Source organism: Hyla sarda, chromosome 5 (genome assembly GCF_029499605.1).
Source record: "Hyla sarda isolate aHylSar1 chromosome 5, aHylSar1.hap1, whole genome shotgun sequence".
NCBI lineage: Eukaryota > Metazoa > Chordata > Amphibia > Anura > Hylidae > Hyla > Hyla sarda.
Window position 1 is genome coordinate 147,509,526 of NC_079193.1, and position 11,003 is coordinate 147,520,528.

Genomic DNA, 11,003 nt, shown 5'->3' on the forward strand with positions numbered 1-11,003 from the left:
ATGCCCACACAGCAGTTTGCTGTCTGGGCATGCTGGGATTTGTAGTTTTGCAACATCTGGAGGGCCACAGTTTGGAGATTACTGTGCAGTGGTCTCTAAACTGTAGCCCTCCAGATGTTGCAAAACTGCAAATCCCAGCATGCCCAAAGAGCAAACAGCTGTCTCGGCATGCTGGGAGTTGTAGTTGCATACCTCCAGCTGTTGCATAACTACATCTCCCAGCATGCCCTTCGGCTATCAGTACATGCTGGGAGTTGTAGTTTTGCAACAGCTGGAAGCACACTCGTTGGAAAATACTGAGTTAGGTAACATCTCCCTGACGAAGGAAGCTGTGCTTCTGAAATGCGTTGGAGGTATCTTGGATCTAATCCTGTACCGTAGTGACGTCACGACATCGGTATCCAGCAAACTGCGAACCGGGGCTACCACGGTAGAGAACGCCACCGGCCAGGACGTACTCCCGCAATCACCAACTAGGATCTTCGGTAAAAGGATACGCACTCTCCGCAACTTCTCAGAACAAGAGGAAGTGCGGGCATCACCGCCAAGAAAAACAATCACACAAAAACGCAAGCAAAACGCAAGTAAAATCTTTAAAGTGATTGCACTATAAGTCCAATATTCTGCGCACATCCATAGGTATATGTTTATAAGTGAACTAGACATCTATCCTGTATGTCTCAGTTAGATCTGCTCGTATCTAAATGGACATTCTTTGACTTGTAGTGCCACCAGCCAAACAACAGGATTTCACCACCAATAATATACTAATACAGCTAAATTCCTGGAACACGCTGGAACCCATATAAATAAGCATACCTACAGGTACATTCAGTACTGTTTCATTTATTTATTAATATATACACAATACGGTTAATAAATTATATATATATATATATATATATATCCCACATTTTTTCAGTGCACCCTAAAGAACAACTTAAAGAATAACCCTGCAAACAATTATACCACACTTACAGTTTGATCTTCTTCTTTTAGCCAGGTAGGTGTATCCACAATTTCAAGCATAAGCGCATACTGTAACATATATGTGTAATATACGCAAATATACACATATATATTGTATTAAGTTAACAGAACCTAACTGAAGGCTTTCCAACCAGTGTGCCTCCAGCTGTTGCAAAAGTACAACTCCCAGCATGCACAGTCTGTCAGTGCATGCTGGGAGTCGTAGTTTTACAACAGCTGGAGGTTTGCCCCACCAGTGCGAATGTACCCTAAAAACACTGCACTACACTACACTAACACATAATAAAGGGTAAAACACTACATATACACCCCCTTACACTGTCCCCACTAATAAAAATGAAAAACGTTTCGTAAGGGTGCGTTCACACGGGGGTATTTGTCAGCGGATCCGCAGCTGCGGATCCGCTGACAAAGGCCCCTAAATTTCTGCCCTCTTTGTGCCTGCTAATAGCGGCAATCCGCTGCTACCAGCAGACACACTGGGAAGTGCGAGACGCAGTGTATCCGCACATCCCGCACATCGCGGCCGCTCCCCCGGCTCCCTGAGCAACACAGAGAGCGGCCGCGATGTGTGTGAGTACACTGCAGGGTAACTCGCACATCGCAGTGTGTCTGCTGGTAGCGGCGGATTGCCGCTATGAGCAGGCAAAAAGAGGGCAGCACTTTAGGGGCCTTTGTCAGCGGATCCGCAGCTGCGGATCCGCTGACAAATACGCCCGTGTGAACGCACCCATAGGCAGTGTTTCCAAAATGGAGCCTCCAGTTGTTGCAAAACAACAACTCCCAGCATTTCCGGACTGACTGTCCAGGCATGCTGGGAGTTTAGCAACAGCTGGAGGCACCCTGTTTGGGAATCACTGGCATAGAATACCCCTATGTCCACTCCTATGCAATCCCTAATTTAGTCCTCAAATGCTCATAGCGCTCTCTCACTTCGGAGCCCTGTCATATTTCAAGGAAATAGTTAAGGGCCACATGGGGTATTTCCGTACTCGGGAGAAATTGCTTTTTCTCCTTTTACCCCTTATGAAAAGGAAAAGTTGGAGTCTACACCAGCCTGTTAGTGTAAAAAAATTAAAATTTTTACACAAACATGCTGGTGTTGCCTCATACTTTTATTTTTACAAGCGGTAAAAGGAAAAAAAGACCACCAAAATTTGTAACGCGATTTCTCCTGAGTACGGAAATACCCCATATGTGGGCGTAAAATGCTCTGCGGACGCACAACAAGGCTCAGGAGTGAGAGAGCGCTATGTACATTTGAGGTCTAAATTAGTGATATGCACAGGGGTGGCTGATTTTACAGCGGTTCTGACATAAACGCAAAAAAATAAATACCCACGTGTGACCCTATTTTGGAAACTACACCCCTCACGGAATGTAACAAGGGGTATAGTGAGCCTTAACACCCCACAGGTGTTTTGACGAATTTTCGTTAAAGTTCGATGCTCACTGGTACTTAAGGACCAAGGGCGTACCTGGTTGTGAGGCCCGGTCGCAATTGCGACCCTTGCAACCTCTATAGCTAAGCCACTGGGGACAAGGTAAAATTCAGAGGAGGTGAGGGAGATGAGAGGGAGATAAGAAAAGCATGAAGTAACCCCAACTAATAGCAAGCCTTTACTTCAGCCATGATCAGAGAATTCCTAAAGGACAATTCATTATCTTCCGGCGAAAAGCCACAAATCTACCGACCCTTCAGTAAGTGACTTTAATCTCAAGCCTAATATAGCGCAGACCTAAAACTACTAGTCCGGCCGTAAGAGTCAAGCATATATGCAATATCAAGTCCAGGCACTGCAAGCTGTGTGGTCCTATAAAGACTGTCTGTTAAACCTTTTAGGAGACTTTGGTTGAGCGCTGTGGAGATTGTACCACCTATCTTCAAGTTAGTAAAGCCTCCGTTAAACTGCAACCTAGTGTGGAGTCAATTCTTTCCTTACTAGCCTGTGGGGAGACAGAGTTCCCCAGACCTGTAGTACCCCGGGAGATATCAAGACTACAGTGGCGTCACGTGACATTAAGGGTTAATACCATCCGACCCTGGGTTCATAACCCCCCAAGAACCAAGTAGCTAATCCCAGCGTAGCGGTGGCTGCTGACCTCACCCGTGGCCACCACAGTAAAGTAAGCAGAGTACTCCTTTAAAAAATTTAGTTTTGAATCTAGGAGCCAGGATAAAAAGGCTTTTATTTTTTATTTTTTAAACAACCAGTGCAATTTTTCAGTTTTTGAGAGGTGGTTGTTTAACCGGTTGTCATCTAAGGACGAGCCGGCTCGTCCTGAGATGGCAACTAGAGATGAGCGAACTTTTCAAAAATTTAGATTCGGCCAATTCACCGAATTCTCCGATAAAGTTTGTTTCGTGCCGAATTTTTTCGTGGCGAATCTATATTAAAAAAGGCTATATCTAGCCTACATACAGCCTCTATAGGGGTATAGAACACTTTGCTGTGTTCTAAAATGCATATGGAGTGTGCTGGGTTAGTGAAATAATACTGTTATTCAGAATAGCATGCAGATTACCGGTCTCGCTTTTAGAATCACTGCCGCACAGCAGCACAATTACAGAGCCTGGTGGTGGCATCAGTGTCATGAGACCATATAGTGGCTGAATGACATAGCATGGAGGTGTTGGCAGCATGAGGAGACTATATAGTGGCTGAATGACACAGCGTGGAGGTGTTGGCAGCATGAGGAGACCATATAGTGGCTGAATGGCACAGCGTGGAGGTGTTGACAGCATGAGGACACCATATAGTTGCTGAATGACACAGCTGATTTGGAAGCTTGCTTCCGTCGCCCTATGCATTGACCCGATGTGGCATGTCCACAGCATGGACATGTTGTCAGCATGAGGAGACCATATAGTGGCTGAATGGCACAGCGTGGAGGTGTTGGCAGCATGAGGACACCATATAGTGGCTGAATGACACAGCTTGGATGAGGCTGAAGCATGAGGAGACCATATAGTGGCTGAATTACACAGTCTGGAGGTGTTGGCAGCATGAGGAGACCATATAGTGGCTGAATGGCACAGCGTGGAGGTGTTGGCAGCATGAAGACACCATATAGTGGCTGAATGACACAGCGTGGAGGTGTTGGCAGCATGAGGACACCATATAGTGGCTGAATGACACAGCATGGACATGTTATCAGCATGAGGAGACCATATAGTGGCTGAATGGCATAGCGTGGAGGTGTTGGCAGCATGAGGACACCATATAGTGGCTGAATGACACAGCTTGGATGAGGCTGAAGCATGAGGAGACCATATAGTGGCTGAATGACACAGTCTGGAGGTGTTGGCAGCATGAGGACACCATATAGTGGCTGAATGACACAGCATGGACATGTTGTCAGCATGAGGAGACCATATAGTGGCTGAATGACACAGCGTGGAGGTGTTGGCAGCATGAGGAGACCATATACTGGCTGAATGACACAGCTTGGATGTGGCTGAAGCATGAGGAGACCATATAGTGGCTGAATGACACAGTCTGGAGGTGTTGGCAGCATGAGGACACCATATAGTGGCTGAATGACACAGCATGGACATGTTGTCAGCATGAGGAGACCATATAGTGGCTGAATGACACAGCATGGAGGTGTTGGCAGCATGAGGAGACCATATAGTGGATGAATGGCACAGCCCGGAGTTGCCAGCAGCATGAGTAGGCACTAGGCCTTCACAATCCCTAAGATTAAAAGATGAATTAAGAAATTTAAAGAATTAAGAAATTTAAACCAAAGATTTTGGATAGCGGGTACTACCTATGAGCAAATTTTAAATTCCAAGACCCAGGCCCAACAGCGGCATCAGTAACCCATATATTGCCTGAATGACACAGTCTGGAGTTCTTCAGATGATTCTATGGCCAAATTATATGCTAAACTATATATACCTGCCCTGAGTGTTTTCCTAAGATTCTGCCTCCAGTTTCACAACTACAACTCCCAGCATGCCCTCACAGTCAATAGCTGTCAGGGCATGCTGAGAGTTGTGGTTGTGAAACAGCTGTAGGCACCATGTTAGGAAAACACAGGAGCACAGCATAGATGAGGTAAGGGCCGAAGTCGGCTTCCTGCTCGGCCTCAGTGAGCAGGATTGGAGACAGCAATATAACACTTTAGAAGGTAGGAAAAACATTTTAATAGGCGGTGGGGGTGGGGGGGGGATTTGGTAGGCTACTCTCTAACACACACATCTCTGCGCCCCCACCACCACCTAACAGGTAACCTCCTGTTATTATTCAGAGACTGTGCCTCCATGTATTAACCCCTTATACATTTTCATTTTTTGCTCCTTGCCTTTAAAAAATCATAACTCTTTCAATTTTGCACCTAAAAATCCATATGATGGCTTATTTTTTGCGCCACCAATTCTACTTTTGGGGGCTTCCGTTTCTACGTAGTATATTTTTCGGTAAAAATTACACCTTATCTTTATTCTGTAGGTCCATACGATTAAAATGATACCCTACTTATATAGGTTTGATTTTGTCGGACTTCTGTAAAAAATCATAACTACATGCAGGAAAATTAATACGTTTAAAATTGTCATCTTCTGACCCCTATAACTTTTTTATTTTTCCGTGTATGGGGCAGTATGAGGGCTAATTTTTTGCGCCGTGATCTGAAGTTTTTAACGGTACCATTTTTGCATTGATAGGACCAAAAATGCACTATTTTGGACTTTGGAATTTTTTTGCGCGCACGCCATTGACCGAGCGGTTTAATTAATGATATATTTTTATAATTCAGATTATGTTTATTTTTATTTACACTGTGTTTTTTTTTTTATTGGAAAAGGGGGGTGATTCAAACTTTTAATAGGGGAGGAGTTAAATGATCTTTATTCACTTTTTTTCACTTTTTTTTTGCAGTGTCATAGCTCCCATAGGGACCTATAACACTGCACACACTGATCTTCATCATTGATCACTGGTTTCTCATAGGAAACCAGTGATCGACGATTCTGCCGCATGACTGCTCATGCTTGGATCTCAGGCACTGAGCAGTCATTCGGCGATCGGACAGCGAGGAGGCAGGTAGGGGCCCTCCCGCTGTCCTGTAAGCTGTTCGGAATGCCGCGATTTCGCCGCGGCTATCCCGAACAGCCCACTGAGCTAGCCGGCAACTTTTGCTTTCGGTTTTAGCCGCGCGGCTCAGCTCTGAGCGCGCGGCTAAAGGGTTAATAGCGCACGGCGCCGCGATCGGCGCTGCACGCTATTAGAGGCGGGCCCGCTGTGATATGATGCGGGGTTACTGTGTAACCCCGCGTTATATCAGGAGAGCAGGACCAAGGACGTACCTGTATTTCCTTCGTCCTTAAGGGGTTAAATAATGTTTCTCTGTGCTGGCGCCTGTGAGAACATAAGATTGTTCTGCTAAGTCCATATGCAGAACCTTGTACTAATACAGAACCATGAGCTACAGGGATGTGGATCCACTGGTCCCAGCTACACCTCAGGTGCTTTTCCCCAGCTAGTATCTCAGCTTACACTGTCCTCTGGATTGCAGCAACAATGTCCTGTACAATATATTTGTATGTACAATTTCACTATACTGGATAATGTTAAGAATCCTCAATATTAACCCCTTAAGGACCCAGGCTTTTTCCATTTTTTCATTTTCAATTTTTCCTCCTTAACTTTAAAAAATCATAACTCTTAAAAATTTTCACCTAACATTATATATAATGGCTTAATTTTTGCGTCACTAATTCTACTTTGTAATGACATTAGTCATTTTACCCAAAAATCTACGGTAAAACGGGAAAAAAAATCAATGTGCGACAAAATTGATGAAAAAACACTATTTTGTAAGTTTTGGGGGCTTCTGTTTTTACGCAGTACATTTTTCGTCAAAAATGACAGCTTATCTTTATTCTGTAGGTCCATACGGTTAAAATGATACCCTACTTGTATAGGTTTGAATTTATATCACTTCCGAAAAAAATCATGAATACATGCAGGAAAATTTATACGTTTAAAATGGTAATCTTTTGACCCCTATAACTTTTTTATTTTTCTGTGTTCAGGGCGCTTTGAGGACTCATTTTTTGCGCCGTCATCTGAAGTTTTTAGCGGTACCATTTTTGTTCTGATCAGACTTTTTAATCACTTTTTATTCACTTTTTTGTGGTATAAAAAGTGATCAAAAATGCGCTATTTTGGACTTTTTTTGCGTGTACCCCATTGAACGAGCGGTTTAAAAAGCGGTATATTTTTATAATACGGACATTTATGCACGCGGCGATACCACATATGTTTATTTTTATTATTATTTACATAATGTTTTTTTTATTTTTGGAAATGCCGGGTGATTCAAACTTTTATTAGGGGAAGGGATAATTGAAAGGGTTAATGATATTTTTACACTTTTCTTATGCAATATTAAAGCTCCTATAGGGGGCTATAACATTGCATGTACTGATCTTTTACACTGATTGATCCATCTCCATAGGAATGGATCAATCAGTGTTTTCGGCGATTGAATGCTCAAGCCTGGATCTCAGGCTTGAAGCATTCATTCGGCGATCGGACAGCACAGGAGAAGGTAAGAAGACCTCCTCCTGTGCTACAGCTGTTCGGGATGCCGCGATTATACCGCAGCGATCCCGAACAGCTCCCTGAGCTAGCCGGGCACTTTTACTTTCGTTTTTAGCCGCGCGGCTCAGCTTTAAGCGCGCGGCTAAAGGGTTAATAGCGCGCGGCACAGCGATCAGTGCCGCGCGCTATTAGAGGCGGGTCCCGGCTTCACTATGACGCCGGGCCCACCGCGATATGATGCGGGGTCACCGTGTGACCCTGCGTTATATCGCAGGACCGGGATTCATGGCGTACGCATACGTCATGGGTCCTTAAGAGGTTAATGGACTGTCCAGGAATGTTCCAAGCCATGCTGTCCCTCATCCCCTCCACCCCATCCCCTGTCTGCTCACACACATCTCCCCCTCCACCCACCTCCTCGGTCTCCTCACACAGATCTCCTCACCCCCACCCCTCCCTTACACCCATCTCCACAGCTCACCTCCTCCTTCCCCGTCCTCGCTCTCTTCACTCCGCAGCCAGTTCTCTCCCTCCGCGGTGCTGATAAATCATGAGGAGGCCATAGTCAGTGTCAGAAATGTAATGGCAGGGTCGGAGGCAGGAAGACGTCAGGGTCTTGGAGAAGGCGTGTGTGCGTCTTTTCCCAGCAGCCCCAAGCCTCTCCGGCCCTGCAGTCCTTTTTAAAGGGCCCGCACCCGGCATAGGAGATGTGCTGGCAGCGACAGACTCCCCTTCCTCAGGCCCGGGCCCTCGGGCAGCACCCGAGTGCCCAACGTGCTGCACCACATAAAGCCCAATACATCTCACACCTTTACACCCTGTGGCACACCACAAGGGCATCTTGGGAGAAAAGAAATGAGGGGCAGCTTTTTGTGGTTTTTTTTTATTTTTGGCTAAAAAAAAACCTCAAACAAAAATTGCGTCTGTTCCTAGGCTTAGACTGGGATTAAAGGAAAACTGTTACCCATTCAGTCACACAAAACCCGATACACAGTTATGGTGCAGGTGAACATGAGACCGATGCGAGCTCTTTGACCGATATGCGTACCTGTAGTCCAGCGCGGCGTCCCTCTGAAGGTCCGCTTCTTCCTGCACTGAATTGCACGCTGGAGGCGGCCCGCCGGCTGGACTTGAATATTCATGGGCGCTGGCCATGTAAGTACTCAGTAGGCACAAGCGCTCACGTGACCAGCACCCACACCATAACCCGGTGTTTCGGGTTTAGTGTGGGTGAACGGGTGACTGTTTTCCTTCAAACACAGCTTATGTGTGGCCTTTTTCAAAGCCCACATTGCTTCATCTTTTTTCCCCCCCCTTCCAACAGATGTCTGTCCAGCTGTTGTTGCAAAACCACAACTCCCAGTATACCCTGACACTGACAGCCTAAAGCTGTCAGGGCATGCTGGGAGTTGTAGTTTTGCAACTGCTGGACAGCCACAGGGGGTCACTGATGCAGTATGTCAATCTCGGCCTATGCTGCCTGATCTTGAACTGGCAGCAGGAGCCACAACCACTTTAAATCAGTAAGCAGCGCTGGCTGCCGGGACGTCTGATGAATAATATACTTCCACTCCGTACCACAACGTCAGAGACGTCACTCGTCATACTTCACAGCAGCCAGCGCTGCCCATTGGGAGAGATTTATCAAAACCAGTCCAGAGGAGAAGTTGCTGAGTTGTCCATAGCAACCAATCAGATTGCTTCTTTAATTTTTTTAGAGGCCCTTTCATGGGCTATGGGCAACTTTGCAACTTTTTCTCTGGACAGGTCTTGATGAATCTCCCCCATTGAGCCTGCCAGAGCCGCAGTGATCTGTGTAAGAAACCTATAGGCCCAGGCTGTTAGGGTCACCAAATGATATTACAAATACTGAGTGTCTGGTTAGGAGAAACAAATATAATGTACCCACAGGGAGTCAGCCATTTTTATAAAAAATTGCCAAAAATCCCTGAGATAAGTCATGCAGAATATGTTAAAAAGCTTTTTGGATTTTCAGCCAATCAGAAAGCAGCACTACTCAAATAGAACTCCCGTGAGGTCACACATGTGATGTCATAACCTTTGTCATCAGTGAGGGGCCTAAACTGTAGGAACCTAGGAATACACACTCATACCCGCCTGTGACTGGTAAGTATCACATCTTTTTGGTCTTTAGTGCAGTTCCATGTGCATTCCTAGAATAAACATGTAACTAATCTCTCTTTTCTTTTCCTATCTTAGATGCACACCTTCCAGGCTGTGGGGCAGCACATACACGGACACATTGGCCCAAATTCTAGAGGTAACCTCCTTTAGTATGCCCAGAGGAAGGGCAGTACAGTAGCCATGGATTCCCTACAGGTTTCCTCCCCTCTGGAGGTTTTTCCTGTCCTGAGTTAGTTACTGTCCGCTCTTTGTGAGTGATGGAGGTTACATAAAATCCCTACACAAACATTTTACTAAATAATAAATAAAGTTCCCCTTTGTTTAAACTGTTCTTTGACTTGTTCGACTCATTTATTTTATTTCTGTGTGTGAAAAATAGTGTTAGCAAAATGTGGATGACAGAAGTGTCCAAAACTGCTCTCCTGCCCGATCTGTACCATGTGATGAGGTGAGAGGCGGCTGATGCTGGGGGGTACAGTTGTCCAGGCAACCGTAGGGCACTCAGCAAGTTCTGATGTCTTATGCCCAGAAATGGTTGGCTACTCACTGTGTCAGAAGATTCTCATCCTATATATAAAGACCATCAGGAATCAAAACCTGTGGAGAGGAAAAGATGACCAGTTGCCCATAGCAACCAATCAGGTCACTTCTATTTTTCAGAGGTCTTGTTGAGAATGAAAGAAGCAATCTGATTGGTTGCTATGGGCAACTGATCAACTTTTACCCTGCACGGGTTTTGATAAATCTCCCCAATAATTATTACAACCATGTCACACACTTAGGGTTGTCACCTGGCTGCTATTTTACCAGCACAGCTGGTATTTTAGACACCCTGCCAGTATTTTTAATATTAGGGTGCGTTCACACGGAGTAATTCAAGAGGAATTTACTCGAGTAATTGCTCTTGAATTCTCCGCTACAAACTAATGCACATCCCCTCTGCCCATTGACTTTAATGTTATTTCTGCTGGCCTGTTCACACTGCGGAAATTCTGCTAGCAGAATTCCGACACTGAATTCCGTTCCGCTTGAAGAAAGAACATGTTCAGTCTTCATGCGGAATCCGCTAGCAGAAATCAATTGAAGTCAATGATAAGAAAAAAATTCCGCCCGACAACGTTTTAATTCCGTGCAAATTACGCGCAAATTTCCTGTTTGTTTTTTTTTTCACCCATAAATTTTTCAGCGTGAATTACTCTTCATTTACTCCATGTGTACGCACCCTAAAAATACCAGCAATTCAATGGCTGGTATTTATCTAAGCCTCCTGGGCTTTGATATGTAGAGATGAAGAGGCAAGAGCTAACCCCGACC

At 45.2% G+C, this 11,003-nt stretch overlaps 1 long non-coding RNA gene across 2 annotated transcripts; it reads left to right on the plus strand.

Annotated features, from left to right (window-relative positions):
* The first annotated feature begins 241 nt into the window (after nt 1-241).
* LOC130272598 (uncharacterized) lies at nt 242-10,020 on the plus strand. 2 transcript variants are annotated; one of them, XR_008843636.1, is made up of 5 exons: nt 242-639; nt 727-825; nt 923-1,003; nt 9,541-9,671; nt 9,765-10,020. It is a non-coding gene; the product is annotated as an uncharacterized LOC130272598 (long non-coding RNA). The 2 variants fall into 2 exon arrangements; XR_008843637.1 differs by lacking the exon at nt 923-1,003 and having other exon boundaries at nt 246-639.
* The last annotated feature ends 983 nt before the right edge of the window (nt 10,021-11,003 follow it).